Source organism: Camelus ferus, chromosome 8 (assembly GCF_009834535.1).
Source record: "Camelus ferus isolate YT-003-E chromosome 8, BCGSAC_Cfer_1.0, whole genome shotgun sequence".
NCBI lineage: Eukaryota > Metazoa > Chordata > Mammalia > Artiodactyla > Camelidae > Camelus > Camelus ferus.
Genome location: NC_045703.1, coordinates 42820592 through 42844773, shown reverse-complemented (window position 1 = coordinate 42844773; position 24182 = coordinate 42820592). Strand labels below are relative to the sequence as shown.

General features: G+C 36.7%; 1 long non-coding RNA gene across 3 annotated transcripts in view; it reads left to right on the top strand.

Annotated features, from left to right (window-relative positions):
- Nucleotides 1-24182, top strand: part of LOC116665383 — a 249246-nt gene that overhangs the window by 72921 nt on the left and 152143 nt on the right. For all 3 annotated transcript variants that reach the window (XR_004321983.1, XR_004321982.1, XR_004321981.1), the window contains exons 3-4: nt 6004-6092; nt 13212-13287. This is a non-coding gene — a long non-coding RNA (uncharacterized LOC116665383). The remainder of the gene's footprint in view (nt 1-6003; nt 6093-13211; nt 13288-24182) is intronic.

Genomic DNA, 24182 nt, shown 5'->3' with positions numbered 1-24182 from the left:
GATTGGAGAATTCCTAATGCAGTTGTGAAAATAGCTGAAACACAGGCTATTTGGAAAGAAGGGCAATTTATCTCTCCGTGAAAAAACTTGTATATACTGGATGGTCAGATGCATAGATAAATGCCTTACTTTTGGCAAATGCTATTTCCCACGCAGGACTTAGGGCTGCCCTGCCTGGCTGTACTCTGAATAGTGAGAGGGTGCTGTAGGTTTCAGAGAGCTATGGTAGAGTGTGGAGTGGATTACTGTGAATTCTAGTTGCTGGCATTTGAATTATTGCAGCTGATGGTTCTTTGATCTGGAACCCTGAAATAAATTCAGAATCTGAAGGATAAGAATTAACTGTGATTTAGATGTATAAGTTGTGTGGGCTTTCCAGTGGAATTTAAATTTCATGATGCAAAAAAGACAGCATTTTGTATAACTAATATAAATAAAAATAAAATAGTCATAAGAGATACTGAATAAAGACATAACAATGAAAGAAATTTATTTTGAACAGAGAATCAGAAATAACAGACAGATGTCAATTTAATAAACTAATTATTTTCTGTCCTCAAAGCCATAAAAAGCAGCAAATACAATTTTTAACTTGAGTTACATTATACTATGATATCTCAATGAAATATAATTCAACATTTTAGCATTTATATGTTTTGCGGACATTATTGGTTGATTTTTTTCTTCCTATTATTTACAATAACATAGATATAGTCATTGTATTTCAAAAAAGGAGAATGTAATAGATTGACCATAACTGTTCCATGTGGATCTGAACTTGCAAGTCAATAGTACAAATTACAAAAATATTCCTTTCTCTAAAAGGAAGATGAAGATTAAGTTTACAAACTGAAAAGCATTTCGCTGTTTTGGAGTTGTCTTTCCCTGGTCAAACTAGCTTTTTTTATGCTTAGAAATGCTGATTACATTTTTAAAATGAGGATTTCATGCTTCAAACTTCAAGTCAATAAATTCTCATACAGGGTAGGGGTCTTTATATGGAAATTGAAGGAAGTTGGTGATTATGCCATCAATATTAGCAATATATAGTTAGTCACAAGAAAATATTGCTTACGTTTTCAAAATTTGATACCCAAGTAAAACTTACCAAATGGGGTTACTTTTACATGCTCTCTGAAATATCTGTTTTAAGGAAAATCTCCATCTCCAACAAAACTTGAACACATGTCCTAGGAAATACAATTTGGTAAAGAAAATTTTACATTTCTGGAATGCATTAATCATTGTCTCTTCCTTCCTTGTGGCCTTTCTTTTCTTCCTTTTATTTTGGATAGGAAGCAGTTGAGTTTCTCCCTGAAGACAACGTGGCACGGATGGTCAGCATCATTTTTCTCTTTCCTTTGCTTTTACCCTATTTCTGTAGTAACCCACATCCAAATACATCACTGACTGTTGATATTAAAAGGCTAATCAAATTTCAGAATTCTGTGTAATGGTTCAGAATTCTGTGTAATGGTTCACAAGGATTGATTCAAACACTGAGCAATACATAGAGCTCACAGAGGGGCTTGGTATCAACTGTTCTGAGCAGCTAAGAGGGCATGTCTGTCCTGCTCTCTATTCTAAGTTTTGGTCTTCCTTGTCAGGGAATTAGTTCTGGTTCCAGTCCAGCAAGGACTGATGAGAAAAATCTCTTTTTAGGATCAAAATCTGCCCTGCCACTTCCTCCCCTTAATAAGCCTTAAGTACATACTTTATTCCTTTGATAACTATGTAAGTTTAAAAAACTAAAGATCTAATCTATTCTTATAAACAATAATTAGTACATATATGTATACTTCAAAAAATGTGCTGTATACCGTATATATGTATTTACATGCAATATAATGTGTATGTACAGTCAAAAGAAAAAAGCCTTAAGTACATAATAAATAAATTGATTAGGCCCCTGGGGATGGGTGGGTGAGACACCCCCTCCCCACCCAGCTAAAGGGGCTTAAGTAGCAGTTGATACTCCGTGAACTGCCTTCAGTTTGTGTAGCTTTTACTTGTTCAGTGGCATATTCACCCAGAGCTGACTCTCTTCCATGAGGGATTAAGGGAGGATGGAGAGGGGAGATGAAAGTCCTGGTTTGGGGGAAGCAGTTTTAGAGAAAGAAGAGCCTGAGGAGGATTTTATGCAATTTTTCAAGGGTAAATATTCTTCTGTATCATGAATTCTTTGGTTAAAAAAAAAGGCTTTGTGCTAATTCATTATGGGTGAGGTATGTTTCTGGAGTTGATGTGAGGGCAAAGGCTGCTCCAGGGAGGCCACCGTCTCTGGGCAGAGAGCTGCAGCCCGCAGTGGGCAAGGTGACTTCTCCTTTCTCAGTCTCCTTGCGAAGACTCCCATCCTTCCTGAAAATGTGTTGCCTTTAAGATACTAGAAAGTTTGGGGGAAGAATCATTTTCAAAATTTAACCTCTCCAAGCCTCCGCTTTATCATCTGTGAAATGGGGGTAATAGAAATACCTGTCTCATAAGATCATTGTGTGTGTGTTAATGCAAGTAACCTCTTTAGTACGGTGCCTTACACACAGACCCTCAGTGTCTGTTAGATATTTTTCCATTATCAATTTGTTAAGGACGAAAGTTGTCTCAGTAGAAAAGTGAAGTAAGCAGACTGGATGACTTGTTTGCAGTTTAATAAAACAACTGGCTCAAATCAGTACAGTTATTATGAGATCATAAAAAAGATCAGACTGTTCTTGAAAAGGGAGAAAACCTGGGCTAACGCATCATTTATGTTCATACCTACTTATGAATGACATTGAAAATTTCAGGGAATAAAAGAGAAAGATTAATACTAAATTCAATTTGCAGACCCCTTGAAAAGAAAGGGGGTTTATATTTATGAAGAATAAATCCTTTCAGATTATTCTCATCCACTGAAAACTGAAAGACTCATAGCTGAGTTACTAAAGAGATCTGTGTCATGATTGCAAAAAATCTTCCAGCTTAATAGTCAAATTCCAATTCTTTAAGCTCTTATTTAAGGCCAAAATCAGCTAGCACCTTGAGCATGTTTTATTTCATCTAGTTTGCACCACCTCTCCGTGTTAATAGACATTATTAGCTCCACTTTACAGATTAGAAAACTAGCCAGGTGAAAAAAACTATAGTCTCTTGTTAATATATATTTTAAATCTTTTCTTCTTATTAGGTCCATGTAAACTGAACTTTGAATCTATATAAATCTTTCCATTAAAAATAAAATAAAATAAAATAAATTTAAAAGCACTGCTTTGACACTATACCTCATTTTAATACTATCCAACAGGGTATAGATCTGTATGGAGTGTAACAGTACCAATCAAGTCCTGCTCTCAAGGCATTAAAAAAAAAAAATCTGTTGTCAAGTGGAAACAACCACCTCTGTCTTGACTTGAGTTTCCTAAAAAAAGAAAGCCTTATTGATAGCCTCTATGCTAAGACTGTATTGGAATTCCAGAGGTCCAGTGAGATGGGATTAAATGCAGAGCCCCTGTAACTGCACCACGGTGGAGTTGCAGAGGCTGAAAAAGCATGCAGTGTCAGGAGATGAGGCAACAATGAAGGATGCGTAGGCAGCCTATGACTGAGTGACTGAAGTTTAAAAGGCGGGTGGGGCAAGAGGAGGTGCCTTCCTGAAATCTCCCTCCATCAGGTAGGAAGGAGGAATACATGTTTATCTTTGAACAGACATTGAAAACTTGGTTATTATATCATCTGGGCAATTTTCCTTATTGAAATGAATTGTGACTGGAAATGCCAACAAGAATTTATTCTAAGTGAAAGAAGAGTCATGGAATCTGCTTAGTTTTTATCCAGGGGCAGGAAAGGATTATTCCCACTGAAAACATTTAAAGAGATAAGAACAGTAATTTCATGAGTATATCTTAAGATTTCTGCACATTCAATTCATTAATTATGCTCCAAACTCTTAAAATGCTCTTTATTCCATGATTTCTACTTCCTTACTTCCAGTGGCTTCCTCACACACCACCAGTATTCTTTAGCTCAAATCACTTCACTCAAGCTGGTCTGACTAATATTATCACTAGTGTTACAATTGTTCAAACTATTAGACTCTTGTAAGTCCCAGTATCAATTATTTTCTCTGCAGGGTTTGTCTGTGCTCACCACTATTAATTTTTTATACTTTCCTGTCTCACATTCTAAGATATCAAACTTCCAATCTCACTTTCTATGCTCTGGGTCAGTCCTTAGAATCTCCTTCTTCTTCTATACCTACTTCCTCTTTTACACCCAACTTACAAAACAAAAAAAAAAAAAAAGATGATCCTTGTGGTTTACTCCTCACTCATGCTTTCTTGGCTCTGTGTCTTTCCCGAAGATGATGTTTTCTCCTTTCTGCTAACCCTCAGCAATTATGAACTCAAAACCCCGAGAGCTCCTTACCTATAAGATATCTCTATTTCAAATTCAACATGTCCCCAAACTGAACTCTTCATCTTTTACTTCCAGGCTAGCTATTTCCTCTGGCATTTACTATCTTGATTTATAGTACCATTATTCACCACACCCCACCCTCTGCGAAAGTCAGTAACCTGGGAGTGATCCCTGACTCCTCATGGACCTTCATTCCCACATCAAAACAGTCACCAAGCCCTGGAGATAAAGCCTTCGGAAGAGCTCATGAATCTATCAGTTCCATGTCATCTTCACTGCTACTGCCTTAGATTAGGTCTTCACTGGGTCTGACCTGGAGGTTACCTTTGCCTTTGATAACATGTTTCTGAAACCATTTCTATTATTTTCAATAGTTGGCTTTATAATTTTTTCTAAACATAGAATTGTAAAAAATCCTTTGGTCTACAAAATTCTTCTTTGGTCTACAAAAGAAATGATAGATTTCTTGGCAGTGCAATCAAAGTCAGTCAAAGTCAGTCAAAGTCTTCATGATCTGACTGCTGTGGTTCTACTAGTTTTGAAATAAGAGAGTAAAATGATAAACACAGAACATATGCTTTACCATCAGCCAGTCCTGGGTTCTCATCCTGGCTCTGCCACTTACTGTCTGACCATGGGCAAAGTAATAATCCCTCTGAATTTTGGGTTTTTCATGGGTAATATATGGGTCAGTGTATATAACCATAGTGAAGATTAAATGGAGCCATGTATGTGTTGCATCCACCATGTAGACAGTGCTCGATGCATTTCTCTTTCCTCCTTCCCTCATTTTATTTCCTTTACCCTACATGTCAGCTGCTGGTATACATGAAAAATCTTGAATACATTTTTTTTTTTTGGTTTCATACGTCTATGTCTTATAATATTCCCTCTAAAAGTAACTCCCTCTTTCCTGCTGGAAAGTTACTTCTCATCATAGAAGATGAGGCTGCAGGGTCACTCCTATAAAGCATCCCCTAACACCCAAGGCAAAGGTAAACACTCCATTCTCTTTTTTTTAACATCTTTCCATATCTTGTGGAATTGCCAAGTCAACTCATGTCATTGTGCCATAACAATGAGGCACTTGGGCATGGAGGGTATAGCTAGTCACATAATGCTGTTCTTAAAAGCTGGCATGATACCAATACAAATAAGAAAAATGCGTAAAGAACCTCCAAGATGATCTTCCCATCATTGTACAGTCGTGCAGCGGCCAGTCTTTTGAATGATTGTTTTCACCATTAAAAATGAACATGGGAAATCTGTATGGGGTTAACTGGAAATTGTTATGTTTTATAAAACAAGACCTATGAGGAAATGCTAATATTGTACTGATATTACTTAGTCTAAAAAGAAGGTAGAAATCATTGAATAACAACTCTCAATCACAACATAGTTTAACATAGAGAAGACACCTGGGCATTTTTTGGCATCAGTGAGCAACAGATGATTGTGAATAGTTTAACTTGCTGTAGGAAAAGTAGTTACAGTAACAGAAAAATCTCTTGAGGGTGAAAAACACTAAAAATTAAATATTTCTTCAAGTGACTGTGACAATTCCTCTATGCCATCTTTCTGAGTTTAACAGTGATTCCTCTTGAATCCCAGAGAATGGACCATTTGGCTCATCAAGGTCCTCTCCACCCACAGGATCCCATGAATCCATCAAATAATGAAGACTTGACTCTCTTGCAAATGTAAGCATAATAAATTTTTCTTAAAGCTATTAAACCCTTTTTATTATAAGCAGTGCTTGCACCAGAGGAGACTAAGGTTCACAGATGGATAGCATAAACCCATATAATTATACTACATATCTGCAAATAATTAATTCAGCTTTGTGCATGTAATTTGTGTGTCATTGCCCAAACATCCTTTTTCAAAAATACAACTCAAAATGTGCTGAATGGGGCAACAAGCTTTTTAGTCTTCCTAGTGACATATTTCAAGAATAAGTTACAACAGACATGAAAGTAGACAGTTGGCCTGTCTTCCATGGGGCCTAGGAAGAGTTACTAGGTGACTGAGGAGTGAGTGGAAAGGCAGAAGGGGTTCCAGACAGAGACTTGCCATGTCAGGAGCCAGTAGTGTGTGGGAAGTTGGCAACAAGCCGGATGGAGACTAAACTGAGCTTTACCACTGCACTTTACTTCCTGTGAACTGGAGACACGCAATTCCTAATGTGTTTTCTCTTTCTTTTCCTTCCTGCCGATGGCTGTGACTCAGTATGGCGACTTCCACACATTCTGACCTGACTCCCTAGCTCTCCTCCCTTGATCTAAGATAGTTTTGCCCCAGAGCAGTGGCTTAGTCCAAATCTGTCTATTGGCAGCATGTTATCTGCTCCTAACATTCTTGGACTAGGATCAAAATGATGTAACCCCCCAGGCAAAGTCCAGGACTGCTTTTTGCAGCTATATAGCTGCCACCTGCTGACTACAGAACACTGTTATAAAGGGCTCAGTGGTTCTTAACTTGGGGCAGTATCACCCCTGGTGGGGTTTGTATTTGTGTGGGGGCCTTTTGGCACCTTGAAATTTGGTGGGTGGTAGCCAGGGATGTAAATGTAACATTTGGGACAGTTTAGCACTGCAAAGATTTGTTTCACCCCAGAAGTGAATAGTGCCTCCATTGAGAAGCAGGTTAGATTTAGAATTGCCCCAGTGTTGACCAGGAAGCAACCTAAAGTCATCTTGCCTCTTTGCTCAAGGAGATTTTGTGTGAAAGAAAAGATGCTTCTATCTTATTTGCCGGAGTCATCAGACTCTTATTATAAAAAGAAGACAATTGTGTCTAGGAACTTGAGATCCTAAAAGAAGATCCAGACCCAGAGTCTGTTAAGGGCTTTGAGCATTTCTACAATTCCAGTCAAATAGGAAAGAAAAAAAAAAGTGCATTTGAGAGGTAACTGCCATTTAGTGAAAATCTCCTGTATGGTAAAGGATTTAGACAGCCCTACCTTTGAATACCTCTTAGGCACTTATTATTAGCGTAACCTTAGCTAACGTGCTTACTTCTGAACCTCCATTTCCCTGTCCATCGAAGGAGTATTACAGTACCACATGGGTTGTTAAGAAAATGAATTTAATGCTTAAGTCTTACCACATACCTTGGTGCTTGAAAAATGGTAGCTAATAATAATAATCATTAATATTAGTAATAGTATCATTATTCAGAGTAAGAAAAAATGAACTCTATTATCTGAATCCAACTGATATTCCACTCAATGTCTTCTGTAAAACACACATAATACTTGTCTTGATGAAATGGTAAACAAATAACCCTCTTTGGTAATACATGTACAAAATATGTGGGGAAGGAAATGCAGTAAAGAGGAAATTATTTTGGTTTCTGGCACTACTTCTTCTCTTTATTAATTGTATGGCTCCTTCCCATCCCAGGTCTGGTTGCCTTTAACTTTCAAAGCCTAGGACCTCTTCAGGGGCTAAAGACTCAATTATTCAATGTTATAATACTATCCATTAAACCCCCCTACTGCGAGTTCTGTTGCTGTGAGCTTTCATTTAGAACTATTGTGTAATTAGCAGCATCTTGGTATAATTTAGTTTTGGAGGGTGAGAACATTGAAACCATGGGTCCATTCTCTATTCATCCATCATGTACATCTGTGTACAAGAAAGAGCTATACTGTGTTGAAGTACAAATATTCTTCAGAAAAAAATACAGTGCTCAACAAGATGACTTTTTGAATTTATATAAGACAAATAATAGTCCTATGTCATTTCTTCCTATCAGTTCCAGATGCATGCAAAGACTTACCAGACTTTTCAGTAGTTGCTTTGTTGCTCATGTCTCTAGTGAATCTCTAAGAAGATCTATTGTTCTCTTAAAACAATAGTCTGCTGCCCAATCTCCTCTGTGTGGCTGAAATTTTCAGGTACATTGGTTGTTGGTGTGTTGGAAGGGTGTTGTCATAGCACCACTGAATGGTAAAATGGTTTTAAATCTCTAAGATAGACTTAGCACATGCAGATCTAGTTTTCAGTTGTACCTAAAGGGATTTGCTAGAAACTTCTTTAAACAAAAAAGGAGAGTGCCTGAGAAACAGCAACTTTCAAGTTAAATGTCCAAGAGCCTTTTCCCACTGGGGCCTTGGACTTGAGCATTTGCCCACTTCCACACCTTCCTCATTTATAGTTTGTTCTTGATTCATAGGAATAGAATATATATTTTTCTCTCCATAAGTATCAAGTGTAGGAGCCTAACTGGTTTACTAAATCAGTTATAAAGCAATGAAAGGCTGAAAAACTGGAAAAAGTCTTTGGGGGAATATTGACTGATTAAGTGAATTATCTAAAAAAAGTAGTATAGAGAAATATAAAATTTAATTATGTATAACACAAATTATTAGTGTCTTATAGTAATTATGTATAACACTAAACTCTATTATTATATCACTATAATAATGTGTTAAATTATAATTTCATATTTAGATTTAATGAATAAGTTATTGAGCATGATTAACCATTTAAATAATTTTACATAAGGGGAAAGAATTATCAGTTGATAAATTCAGGTGATCAGAACATAAAACTTTATTGTCTACACGAACATGATTACTGTGGAGGTAGAGACAACATTCTCAGTACACCCCACTTCTGTCCCCAGAGTTGTATTTGCATCCTGGAACACTGGAGCAGGTGGAACTAAGTTGTTGAGGAGGAGGGGTCAGCAATCAAGTCCTTACTGTTGTTTGTCTGTTTATGCAACCATCACTCCTCTGTCCTTTCTGGTACTTAGAGCTTGCAGATATCTCTGAGCTATTTCGTTTCTGTCTGCAGGGTCCTTTCAGGTTCTGGGCACAACTGAGATTTCAGCAGAACCGGTAAAGTGCTAGACTAAAACTCTTAACCCGTCCATTACAAGTGACTTTGTGATCATTGTGGTATAGCTGCCACTTCTGACATTAGAGGTGACTAAGGAAATCATGACTATGAGCCAGAATGAAAGAGCCTGATAGTATTAGGTGCCAAAGCATAAGATACCACCTAAGAAAACTCAGAACCATTTGGGAAGAATTTTTTGAAGGCTAGATCAGACAGAAATAGAATGGGATCATATTAATAATTACCGTTGTTATTACCTTATCTTACTCAGAGGCTAGCATAGTCTGGGAAATATGTTTCACTCATCTTTCTAAAAATTCCTAAGATAATAAAAATGATACATGTGGTAAGAGGAGGTTTTCATCAGACTTCCAGATCTCAATTCAATTCCCTTTTTTTAAAAAAAAATTAACTTGTATAATTCCTATATCCTTATGTTTTCAATCCCTATGGACAGCTCTTCAGAAATTCATAAAGATGTAAAATGCTTCAAAAAAGGAGACTGTTCAGAACATCGGCAGAGATATTATCACCTGATAGGTGACAAGCATTGTGAGAAACAAGTTTGCCTTTGTTCATTCCCTTCCTGGTTATCTTTCCCGTCACATGAGGAAGAAATGAAACACCAGAAAGGATCAGGTTATCATCATCTACACTGGTTCCTGTCATTGGCTAAGCATTAATTTAATAGCCCAGCCTTCATACAGGAAGCTGCTGCCTGACCCACTGTTCCCGGCGCATGCATTCTGAGTGCTTCCCGTGCATGCCACATTGCAGGAGGAGTTTCTTGGTCACTATGGGACCTGCCCCTCCAAAGCACGAGTTTTCAATCTTCATTGTTCTGGTGGCAGAACTCTTTGTTTAAAAGCCCAAGATGTAAACCAGATGAAAACAGAGCTGCTCCTTTTGAAGCAGGCGCTTGAGGGGCTCGTCGCCTTGCTCTTTCACTCCTCCCAAGGGCTCTGAAGACCCTTACTCTCCAGCAATTTTAATGTCTTTGTTAAAACAAAATTCTGGAACATCGTGGATTTCCATCCAGGGATGGATGGAAACATCTCCATCCAGGGATTCTCCCCTGGAAGGAGAATCTCCAAGTGGAGAAGCACAGCTTATTGAGCTGCTGTCGCTGCTTCCTCTAATTTCACCTTTGATTTAGTTCCGCTCCCATCTTCATGATGTTCTCCTGTTAAGCAACTGGCCCTGAACTCCTCTTCACAGACGTGATGAGGTAGTGATTTTCTACAGCTAAGCACCAAGGAGCTACCCCCCCAAACTGCAAACCCAAGAAGGATAGAGACTGTTTGGCTGAAGGTTGCATCGCCGGGGCGTAATGCTGTGCCTGGCACGTACTGGTCATTCAATAAATATTTGTGGACTGAGGGAATGAGTGGGTAGAGGAATAACCAAGGGAGCAGGGAAGCACAGAGAGTTCAGGAAGTGTAAAAGGAGTGCAGTCAAATAATTACATAGTTTTCTAGAGCTGTGCTAGCGGCCTTGCCACTAGGTTCATAACTTGCCTCATCTCGTACTCCGTTTTGAGTCCAGTGGCCCCAAGGGGCCCTCACAACTTTCCCTGGGCTCTTGTGACTAATTTCCCATCCTGTTTCACATAGTACCATCTTAAAACTACCCTACTGGTATGTTTTATATACTCTTCTCTCTGGTGCACACGGTTGAGGCAAAGGGAGCCTGATGCTTTCCCTCAGTTAGTGGAAGTCTGTGCTTTGGCTTCTGGGATTTTTTATTTGCTTGTTTGTTTTGTCTAAGAAATACTGAAAATGACCTCATCTATGAGATTAGCCCCTCCACCATACACAGTGGATGAGCTTGACTCTTGCAGTCCTGAGTATATAACCATATCTAAATACAATTCATTATAATAAGAACAGTGTACATAGAGTAATAGGAGCAAAGTGCTCCCCCCATAGCCACAGGAAGCACTTAGAGTAGGGGAAGAGTGGTTGTAGGGTGGAGTAAACAGAATAATGCCCCTCCCCTCCACCAAAGATACCAAGTCCTCATCTCTGAAACCTGTAAATGTTACCTTGTGAGGAAAAAAGGTCTATGTAGATGCGATTAAGTTGAGAATTTTGAGACAGAGAGATTATCCTGGATAATCAGGGCAGACCCTAAATGCAGTCTCTTATGAGAGAGGCAGAGGGAGGTTTGACATAGATAGTAGAAAAGTAGATACACATAGAGAAGAGAAGGTGATATGAAGACAGAGGCAGAGACTGGAGTGAGAAGGCCACAAGCCAAGGAATGCTGGCAGCCACCAGAATCTGGAAGAGGCAAGGAACCAGTTCTCTCCAAGAGCCTTCAGAGGAGCTGTGACCTCTGACCTGCGACCTGCTGACCTCTTGATTTTACCCAAAGACACTGATATTGGCATTCTGGCCCCCAGACCTGTGACAGAACAAAGTTTGTCATAATTTATTCCAGCATCCACAGAAAACAAATAAAGAGGGAAATGTAGGCTTTTAAGATTTTGTAGTAAGATTTTGTAGTGTATAAATCTACTTATCTATAAGCCTATATATATACACATACATATATATATATAGAGAGAGAGTATCAATATTGCCAGCTATTTCCTGTTGTTGAAATATGCAGGAGTTTTTCAAACTTTCAAAGATGAGAGAAACTTTTGAAAGGCCAGATCACCATGAAGAACAATTCTAGTCTGCAAAAGTTGACAGAAGAAAGGATCAGAATGAATTTGAGGAGATCACTCTGAGGGTAAACAATGAGACGGAGGGCAAATAATTGGGATTATTCAGCAAACAGACTTCTTAGTGGGTTGAGAAATTAGGTGCTACTGGGGTGATGGGGAAGTGGACCAGGGGACTGACCTATTAAATTAAACATGATATTTATAAATTAATGCCAAGGTTGGTGTTATCTTGCTCTGCAAGCCTTCTAGCCTTCGCATGCAATGAGCCCTGATCACCATCATATAGGTAAGTGCCTGGTGAATTGGTGAGAACCAAGACTGAGTGCAAGAAGCACTTGTTAAAAAAGGATACTGAGTAAAAGTCTCCAAAAGTTGACACCTCTGGTTGGATGGCCCCTCTGTTGGTGAACCTTGAAGCATCAGCCCTTGAAGATCTCAGTTTGACTCAGGCCAGACTTTCTCCTCTGGTGGAAGCATGAGCAATTTCTGCTCCTTGCTAAATGTGCCCAGTTAGTTTGTGGGCAGAAACAGATACCCTTCCCCACCAAATGCACCCTTTTACTTGCCCACAGGCCTTTCCAGCAGTGTGTCCGTATATGCATCTACTTTCTCATGAGTTTTTTCATAACTGGGAACCTTCTTTCCAAGAGGCCAGACTGGTGTAAAGTATCTGGTCTTAGCCTTACAGCAAAACAAAGACACTGAGCTTTCTTTACAGTCCTGTTCTAGCCAGGCGTCCTGTATAAATTATAGATGGGGAAGCTCCTCTGAAAGTTCTGGGTAGTAGAAAGTACAGGATTGCTATCTTGACATTTTAAAACCATCTGTGCATAAGCTTTAAATTCTCATTATGTCATATAAAAAGGAGACTGCTCACACATAGGCATTTATGATTTCTAATTCCTCCATAGTTCTGGAATTCTGAGTTATATGTTTAAGTTTTTGAGATGGAGACATCATTTGATAGGCCTCCCAGAAGTCTTCACATTTGTTTATAATTTCTATAGGGCTCCTCTGCATTTGTGCTAAGGTAGGACCCTCCAACGTGTGTAACTTGCCAATGTTCGCACTCAGTTGATCATAAGTTTTTTATGCTTATATATGCCAGAAAAACAATTGTGTTGTCATCACTGTGATGCTGAGTGAGACTTAGTCTTACCATGAACCTGTACGTTGTTTGATTTCCTCTAGCTTTTGAAGTTCATAAAATTACAGTTTCCAGCAATGTTTTAATAATTTTCTGAAGAACAGCAGAGGTATAAAGCTCATTTGTTTGATTCTGTTCTGTTTTACAGACCTTCAAAGTTCAACATCTCCAGAACTCTAGAATTCCCCACTTTGGAGGATGAATGGTTAATTGGATCCTAGTAGGTAAGCAAACACTAACAAAATAACAACACATACCAAATATTTCTTTTTATGATTCTAAAAGCAGTTGAAATATAGATGTGGTTCTAAAACTACAGTGAAGAGTATGTGTTAGATTAACAGTCTTTCATTTGTTAATAATTTTGTTATATGCTACTTGGAAGAGATTAGTTAAAGCTATGTTTCTGGAAGAGAGGGTCAAACAGAGACAGCAAAGCACCCTAGTAAGACATACAAATTTTTTAAAAAATTTCTTCATTCATGTAGTAGTGAAATATTTTCTTAGTGGCTACTTTATATTTGATAATATGGTACATTTTTGCAGAAGAATGCAAAAGCAATATGTCTACATCAACCTCTGCTGTTAAGGAGCTTATAGGATTAAGAGGCAGTGTAGACACTAGTATGAGTACCACAGAGACAATTATTATTACCATGTATTGAGTTCGATGTGTCAGGCAGAAGACATTAACACTAAAGTATCTATTCCTCACAACAGTATCTAAGAGAGAGAATGTTTTCCTGGTTTTATGAGTAGGATATCTCAAGACCAAGACTCATGGTGAATAAATTATGGAGCTGGGATTAAAACTAGGTGCTTTATCTCTAGAGTCCAGCCTCTGCTGTATCATCATGCTGGAATATTCCTTGTTACAACTTACGATTAAGTACAAGTGAAAAGCATCAAGTTAATTTAGCTTTATTTTAAGAAAGAGATTATCACATTAAACATTCATATACCACTACCTAAATTCTACACTTAACATTTTAATGTATTAGCTTTATCATGCACCTGACATTTTAGTATATTTGTGTTATCTTGCATCTGTCCATCTATATATCCCTCCTTCTATAAGTCAATCTATCTTACATATTCATTCATTTCAAAGTAAGTTGCAAACATAAGTACACTTCACCCCTAAACATGTTATCATGTGTATCAGTAATTGAATTCAGTATTTGTTTAGTTATTTTTTGAAAGTAAAATTTATATGTAATGAATGCATGTATCTTAAATGTAACATTCAATGAGTCTGACTACTGCACATACATTTATAAAACAAACCTCTATCAAGATATGGAATATTACCATCACTCCAAAAAGTTATCTTGTTTCTGTTGGTTAGTTTTTGTAACTGCTCCCTTGGAGGCAACGAGTATTCTGATATTTCTTGACTGTAGATTCATTTTGCCTTTTTTTTTTCACTTAGCATACTGTTTTTGAGATTCAATTATTTTGTTATATCATTCCTTTTTTATTGCTGAGTAGTATTTCATTGTATGAATATACTATAGTTTATCCTTTTGTCTGCTGATGAACATTTGGGCTGTTTTGAGTTTGGGGCTATGATGAATAAAATATGCTGTGAATATTCCTGTATACAAGTTTCTTTCCTTGGAAAATTGCCTAATAGTGGAATTGCTGTGTCATAAGGTAGAGCTGTGTTTAGATTTATGAGAAATTTCCACATCTCTTCTCAATTTCTATTAAAAATGTAAGAGAGTTCTGCTTACTCCATATTATTACTAACATTTATCATGGCAGGCAGAAGCTAAGTGGTGAAAAGTAAATATTGACTAGTTTGTGAAGGAAGCAGGCTTTGTGGCTAAAGGCTCTGTCCTCAGTAGCTGGGAGTCGCTGAGCAGTCTGCTTTAGACGACAGCCTAGGGAAAGCGGTGTTTGGTAAGGTTAATGCGACAGTGGGGTACAAGATGGCTTTGAAAAGTAAGGACCTATAGATAGAGGCTAAGAAGGTTGTTGTAAGAATTTAGGCATGATCTAATGATGACTTAGACCAAAACCAAGTCAGTGGACTTAGAAATTTAGTGGGGTAGGTGAAGAGACAAAAAAAATATTGAAGTGAGTATAGGGAAAATGGAATTGCCATTAATACTTTAAGCAAAGGGAGAATTGGTTTTGTGCTTATCTGGTTATTGGTTACATGTACTGACAGGCCACTAAAATAGCAATCTCCATTGGCAGGTGAAAGGATTAACATTGGAATGCAGTGAAGGTCAACTATGGTGATGATCGCCACTACCTACACAAATTTGCTTATGAGAAAACAAATTGAAATACTGTAGAAGCCAGGAAATAAGAATTTATCTACTAGAGACCATCTGATATGAGTTTCTTTATTTACACTGTACTAATAATATTTACACATTTTGTCTCTTCTTTCCAAAATGCCTTTCCTTGACTGCTCCACCTTGTTACGCTAACCTAAAAGACGACGTTGAAATACTGCCTTATCTGTGGATTGACTCCTATGGCATTTCCCACTCGCCTCGATCACAGAATTTACTGTGCCATCTTGGAATTATATGCATCTGTTCTTGCTTGCCTACTCCCTTACCCAGTAATTGATACTTAGATGCATAAAAATATTTTCTGAATCAAAGAGGTGCTTCAAATTCTATCCTCTCTACCTCAAAATGTCTCTATTTCTTTAATTATTCTCTCCTCTTTACTTCATTTTTCCTTTCCTTCAAAATTAATCATTTCTGTCTGTGACTACACTCTACCTATCGCATGCATTTTGATCATACACTCTCTATTCTTTCTTTTGCTTCTTTAGTGCCATTGAAAAATTCTGTTCTTATATATATGTGCCAATTTTCTCCTTCCTAAAATAAATCTCTTTTGATACCTCTTTGAGTTATTCTCTTAGGTCTCTCCTTCCTTGTACAACTAAACTTCTAGAAAGAGTTATTTCCATTGCTTTGTCTAGTTCCTTACAGCATACTCCTTAAAAACCATTCTTTTGTCTGTAGCCTTCTCAAAAGTCATGTACAACTGACCGGTCGACAGATCCCATGGCTTTGACGCTTTCTCAAGTTCCTCAACACCTCTCAATATTTGACAGTGTTGAAAATCCTCACCTCACTGGAATTCTTTCCCTTCTAGGCTTCCTTTACATTCTGCCATCCTTAATGTCTATTATGTGACAGACATAGTACTAGATGAGTTGCAAATGTTATATTTGACTAGAGTCTTCTCCATTCTCTTCCTTAAAAACAGAATATTCTCCTAAGTCTTCAGCTTACATTCAAATGTTCTAGCAGTTGTTTTTACCAAATTTTGTCAATCTTTCTCCTACTGGTCTTTCAATCCCTCTAAATCCATTCTAGCATCACAGTATCCATGACAACCTATACCCACTGAATGCATTCCTACTAATAATAGAAACATAATATGAGTTGTCCATGGCTACTACATGCTCATGCTATACTGTGGGCATATGTATATTATATAATTTAATTGTAAGAACAAACTTGTGATGTACAATGATCCCTGCTTTACTGATAAAGAAACTGAGGCTCATGTAGGTTAAATAGTAAAGATTACTGGAGTCTAATGCACAGAGTAGCCACAGATGAACAAACTGATTTGCACATTTGCTTAATTGTTGTGTTGAGAATGTTAACTCTGTCTTCACTCATTCTCTTTTTTCTGCCAGAATGTCCTTACCCTACACAATTATACCGTTTCATCTAAATCTTACTCATCTGTCAGCGTCTATTTGGGATGCCATCTCTTCCAAGTAGTTTTATTTTCCCTGATTTTTCTGACTAGAAGCAATTTTTTCCCTCTGAACTCCCATAGAATTTTTTTGAAAAACTATGATTGATATATTGATAGGTCTTATTTTTTAGAGCACTTTTAGGTTTAGAGCAGAAATTGAGCAGAAAATTCAGAGTCCCCATGTACTCCCTCTTTCCCCACAGTTTCCCATATTACTAACATCTTGTGTTAGTGTAGTAAATTTGTTACAACTGACAAATTAATATTAATACTTTATTATTAACTAAAGCACATAGTGTACCTAAGGGTTCATTCTTTGTGTGCTACATTCTTGGCTTTTGACAAATGCTTAATATTATATATACACCACTACAGGGTCAGACAGAATATGTTCACTGCCCTAAAAATTCTCTGTACTCCACTGATTCATTCCTTCCTCTCAACCTGGACTCTTGGCAACCATGGACCTTTTTACTGCCTCCATAGTTTTGCCTTTTTCAGAATGTCATATAATTGGAGTCATACAGTATGTAGCCTTTTTAGATTGACTTCTTTCACTTAGTAATATGCATTTAAGCTTACTCCAGGTCTTTTTATGGCTTGATAGTTTATTTTAGTGGTAAAAAATTCCATTGTCTATATTATCACAGTTTATCCATTCACCTCCTGAAAAACATCTTTGTTGACTTTTAAGTTTTGGCGATTGTGTCTAAAGCTGCTATAAACATCCGTGTGCACGTTCTCGTGTGGACGGAAGTCAACTCATTTGGGTAAATACCAATGAGAACAATTACTAGTTCATATAGCAAGACTATGCTTAGTTTTGTAAGGAACTGCCAAACTGTCTTTCAAAGTGTCTGCACCATTTTGCATTCACATAAGCAATGGGTGAAAGTTCCTGTTGCTCCACATCCACCTCAGTGTTTGACATTGTCAGTGTTTTGGATTGTAGCTATTCAAACTGTATAATGGTATCTCACTGTTGTTTTAATGTTCAGCTTCTTAATGATATATGATGTTGAATATCTTTTCATTGCTGAAAGTTATTCATACTTTCCATCTGTATATCATCTTTGGTGAGGTGTCTGTTGGATCTTTTGTCCATTTTTAAATTGAGTTGCTTATTTTCTTAATGTTGAGTTTTAAGAGTTGTTCCTCTATACTAGATACAAGCTCTTTATCAGATAGGTGTTTTGCAAATATTTTCTCCCAGTCTGTGCCTTGTCTGTTTATTATCTTAGCAGTGTCTTTCATAGAGCAGACATTTTTAATTTTAATGAAGTCTAATTTATCCATTTTTTCCCATGGATTGTGCTTTTTGGTGTTGTATTTAAGAAGTCATTGCCAATCCCAAGGTCACCTGGATTTTATCCTACTTTGTATTCTAAAAAGTTTGATACTTTTGAATTTTGCTATTAGGGCTATGATCCATTTTGAGATAATTTTTGTGGAAGGTGTAAAGTCTTTGCCTAGACTGATTTTTTTTTTCCTTTGCATGTGAACATCCAGCTGTCCTTCCTCCATTGAATTGCCTCTGCTCCTTTGTCAGAGAGAAGTTGACTATATTTGTGTGGGTTTATTTCTGGGCTCTCTATTCTGTTCAATTGATCTATTTGTCTAATCTTCCACCAATACCACATGGTCTTGATTCTCATAACATTTTAAATATGTTACTTAGAAGTTTCCCTGTACATTGTGCATCTTTTGAACCTGATTTTTCTGGCCAAATACATTGAATGTCTTTGAGGACAGAATGTCTATCTGATTTTTCTTTCCTATTTCTCCTAGTACGGTGCTTTTCATAGAAGAGCTCAAAGGAAATATTGTACAGTGCAATGTTTCCTCTATGTTGTACATTATAAACATTTGTGGAACTTTAAACATTACATAGATACTATTTAAATGTACAAATGAGGAGTTCATATATTTATAATTTAAAAATCCCCTTTTGGATGACTCTGATCCTCAGCCAGGATTGGAAGAGTGAAAACAGTAGGAATTAAATTTTGGTTTAGACAAATTGGTTCATCATCTTTAGTCTCCATTAACTCCTTTGAAAAATGGAAGCCTCTCTGTATCACCATAAAATTTAAACATGTTAATATGTGGAAAACACCTAGAATAGCTTCTAGCAGAGGGTAAACATTTTAAACATGTTAATTTCTTTCTCTAGTCTCTAACCCCTCAAAATGCAATTATTATTAAAATATTTCAATATAATATATACCACATTATTATATTAATATATAATATATGTTATATTAATATTGTATATATAATATATACTATACTATATTGCATATTATACTATAATATATAATTTATTTATGTATTAGTATATGAATATAAATATTATAGTAATGCAATGTTTTTCTTAGGATATCTTTCAAAGCTTTCCTAATCTTAGTCTCTATCTCTTTTTTATTTCTAATGACCCCTCTGTCATGCAGTCACTGAGGCCCCATCATTAGAGTGACCTGCACCATTGTCACCCTTTCCCATTGTCAGTCTTACCTCCCTTCTTCAACTCTGTAGCTCCGTGTCAGAGCCTGCCTCAGTATACTCCTTCCTCCTGGTAGGGGTTAGATAGCAAAATAAAAATGCTGTCATCACTATATATTATAGCAGCTCTTTAGTTTCCATCATAAATTCTGTTTACCAAAAACACAAAGATGCAAATCCAACTAAAACAGACCTAAGCAATACAAACAATATTTTGAAACAAAATTTCTTTTTATTAAGACACTTTTATATTTCATTTACTCATAGATAGCAGAAATAAAATAACCTGCTCCCTACCTAACAGCCCCTGATACATGTAACAAGTGCAAAGAACAACTTATTTATATACAATCGTTAACCAAATACTTGTTTTATCTATGCAGTTAAGTAAAGAAGTAAACATGTGTTGGGAAGTTACTAGCACCAGATCTTGTGCCACTGCTGCGAGCAGTTTTAGACTTTAGTCTTGAGGAACTTTTAGTCTGGTGAGGAGGGCCAAATGTGAAAAATGTGGACTCTGTGTTCTGCTGTTAAGGGTCTTGGATAGTCTGTCAAGCTGGCATTTGAATGTCACTTATTAATTATGTCATCTTAGGTAAATTATTCATCCTCTCTAAAATTGTCCATCTAAAATAGACGAAGTATATACTGACCTCACAAGAGTTTGGCAAATATTAATTTAAATAACGTATAAACCACTTACTGTAGAGCTAACACATGGAGACTACCACCGTGAGCTCCCTCACCCCTCAGTCTTTGAGAGCTTTTTCAGGTTCTTCTAAAGTATTTTTAAAAATATTAGACATGTAACCAGAATACTTGTGTTCAAAGATTAGCTCTACCATTTATCAATTATGTGAGATGAGACAAGATAAATCACTCTACAGAGCTTTAATCTTGTTATTCACAAATAAGGTTAATAAAACCTTAGTACAGGTGTGTAGAAAAGATTAAGTGAGCCAAAGAATAAAGTTAATTTATACATTATATGTATAAGATATTCTACTTCTTGATAGCTAAAAATTCTTTTTTTTTTCCCTTCCTTAAATTCTGGCAACATGGATGAGAAAAATGAAAAGAATTGAGCAATATTCTAGTGCAATGACTTAATGGGGAATGTAAACACAGTTCAAGATGCAATGAAAGCATTAAACAACTCCAGCTTAATATAAAGTGACAACCTGTTAATTAACACCAATATTGGGAACACCATGTTTACAGACCAAATTTAATAAATAACAAAAACATTAAATGTACCTTTAATCTAGTTTCATAGCTGTACAGTATTTTTAAAATGTAGACATAAATTAAGTTTATGTCTTTAGAGGCTCTAACTGTACATTTTAATTGAAGATGATAGATCTGGCCATTAGGCATGTAGGAAATTATTTAATGAATTTGTATTTTAAAGGGCATGCAATTGAATATTAATGACTTGCATATTTCTTTTTAAAACTAACGTGATGGCATTAACTCAAAATATAACAAAACAAACACTTGTTTTAAGAAAATTGTTGAATTTGTGTTTGTTTTGATAAAAATAGTGTTTTCAAAATGCCTTTGATTAAAAACTCATGCACATAAGTTGTGTAAGAAAACTGTGTTGAAGTTACCTTGGGTAATTCATGCTTATGAGCTGCTTCAGTACGTTATTATAAAATAATGAATTAGTGTTTAGAACTTCACAGGGGACGTATAACACAGATTCTGCTCTTTAATGACATTTAATGATACCTTTGAAGAATTACCTTAACATATTGTATTCTGCCTTTGTCCTGCTATGCTTGGAGCAAATCTAAATTCTTTGGAATGGAAAACTGTTCTTACTGATTACATGTGGTCAAAAATGAGACCTGGGAAACTTTGTCATTCGAGGGGTGCCTATCTCCACGTTAACCTTTGTCTCTTGATTATGTGGTTCTCGTCCCAGCAGCTCCTTTCGTCTGCTGGTCTGCCGCACACTGCACAGATGTTTCTCCTATAGTCGCTACATGGTGAATTTTCAAGCAGCTTCATAGGCAGATATTTCCAGATGTGTTCCCCCATTTCTCTGGATGGACCTTTTCTCCTTACAAAGAGCAGATCGCACTGCTGCTCAGGCTTTTGATCTATTGACTAGAGTAAAAACAAACAGCACTCCACTGATGTTGTGTTTTGGGGGGCTTTGGCAATAGCACACACAGTAAGTGTCCCCCTCACTCTTTGAAACACTGCTGGCAGATGTTTTCCATGGACTTCTCCACCCAACAGTTTTTATTCTCACCCTAGCTCCTCCTTCCAGGGAGCGGATGGATTAATGCGATTCAGTCTCTGTTTTCCATTTATATTTACTTTAAGGCTCTCTTACCTGCACTTTGAGGTTAATGGCAAAATTGAGGTCTTACCAAATTAAGCCCTAGTTAATGTCTTAGATCAGTAATAAGGTAAATGATTTTAGGAAATGTGTACTTACTGTCAAAAGAGGAATTTTAATTTCAATTACTTACTTAATTTTATTTGCCCATGCTTAAAGGGAAAATTATTAGCCCAGATTGTTTTGACACTTGAAAATTTGTTTCTCCAATCATCTGCCCTTCTATCCATCCACTCATCCATTCACACATGACTATTCAGTATCTGATAATTGAAGACCTGCCAGGTAACAGACATTGGAGATGCAGAGACAGAAGAGATACAATCCTTGAGCTCAAGAAGCTCATGGCCCAGTCGTGGGGTCCAATGTGAGAAATGTAATAGAAGTTCTTTGATAGCAGTCTATGTAGAGTTCTGAAAGGATGAAAGGAAAGAGCAGTTGGAGGAGGCACATAAAGATCCTTAAACACCTTTAAGACTTCCGTCAAATTTAGGACAGGGAATGAACTGCTGGTGATTCAGAAGAGCTGCTCTGTGTCATATAAACAATAGACATTTTACAAAATAATAGTAGGCAAGAACATGTTTTCATAAGCACTTTGAAATAGAGAGTTAAGAAACATTTGGGATCAAAACATTTTACAGAGACAATAAAAATAAAATAAGTTATTATCCAGAGATTCTCTGAGTCTAAATATTGTGTAAGCGGAAACACTACCTTCCTGTTGCAAATTCTATTAAACACTATTAGGTAATAAAATAAATAAGACAGCTAAGATAGAGTGATGGTAAGTAAAGATGCTGGGCTTTGACTAATGGTGGAAAACAATGCAACTGAGCATTGCTTAGCACACAAGCCACATCACTGTAACAAAGCCACACCAACAGCACCGGCCTAAAGAAGTGGTTTGTTTCTTTCACACATTAAAGACCCACATAAATGGGTGACTGAGCTAGTGAGTGGAATCTGACATCTTAGCCTTGTATGCTAATGGCTTCTAACATGTACCACTGACAGCATTGTCCCTATCCAAGAGAAGTGATTTTATCTTTAAGGAGATTACTCAAAAGTTGCACATATTACTTCCACTTACAACCTAGTGGCACAGAATTGGCTATAAGGCCACATATCTCTGCAAAGGAGACTAGAAATAAAGGCTATAGAAAGGCATAAATGTTTCCAGCTAATATGAGAGGAATTCTGTTATTAAAAAAAGGAGAGAAAGGATGCTGGGAGACAGTCTTTGCCACAAAATTGTTAATATACTCGTTTTTAGAACTGAAAGAAATGGCTCAGAGCAAAGATAAAGTTTTCATCAGTCAGAGACTAGTATTGGAATATGTTTTAAGATTTCTTTTAATCTTATGACACTTTTAGTATTATTTTGATTATTTTATCTTTTGGTTCTATTTAGATAGTGAATAAATATGAAATAAAACATAAGGCAGATTATGTATGTGCTCATTTGAGTTTCAGCTGAGTGGGTATTAAGGCAAAGAGGAGAGGGAAATTTCATTGAGTGTCTACTGTATTAGACTGTGTTATTATTCCTCAATAATTTTTTACCTCACTGGGGAAAGAGTATATTTCCCTGCATAATTGAAGTTAGGTTTTACCAAGTGGTTTTCACTGGTTAATAAAAAATGGGTTATAATGTTCTCTGTGACTTCGAGGCTACAGCCTTAAGACACCATTCTTTCTTTACTGAATTCTTTCTTTTCCCTCTGCTAGGGAGTCCTTTAGGTAGGAGCTACTTTTCCAGCCTGAATTCTAGAGTGAGGACAATGACAGTGCAAGCTGCAATGGACATGCAACATGAACAAGAAATAAACCTTTGGTGTTTTAACCCACTGAGATTCTGGTTGTTATTACAGCATAACTTAGCTCATTCTGACTTGACAAACTGGAAAGATGGGCAGACTACCCAAATCCTTGGGCATTCGGAGAAACAAGTGAATAAACAAGGATTGGATTTAGGAAGAATTATACCTCCTCACATTTTAACTACCTGAAAACTCTTATTTTATTTGGGCTCTTCTCATTCTCCAATCAGAACTCTTTTGGCTACAAAACATTAAATTTAAATGACCTAATCTTTAACACTGGAACCATTTCCTTAAACATGAATTCTCTATTTTGTAATATCTGGAACATCCCTTAAAAAAAAAAACCTATATTCTGCCTTATACTTCTGTTAATGTCATTTCTTTTATCTAAAATCCTTTCTATTTTCTTGCTATTCACTTCCTGTTTTCAACAAATTATACCCATTTCCCTCCAGGTCCAGTTCAAATGCTGCTGCCATCAGAGATACTTCACAAATCTTATCAACCAGCTATAGTATCTTACTTGTCTAAATTCAGTTCCATTTATGGCTTTTATCTTTGCTGGGGTTCCCTAGAATAAAAGCCTGAGGTGAAAGAGCTGATGTTTTATTGAGAACTATAATCCCAGTTCGGCAAAATGAAGGAAGATAGACCTGAGACAAGGAAGGTTGAGAAGTGAGGCTGAGGTAGT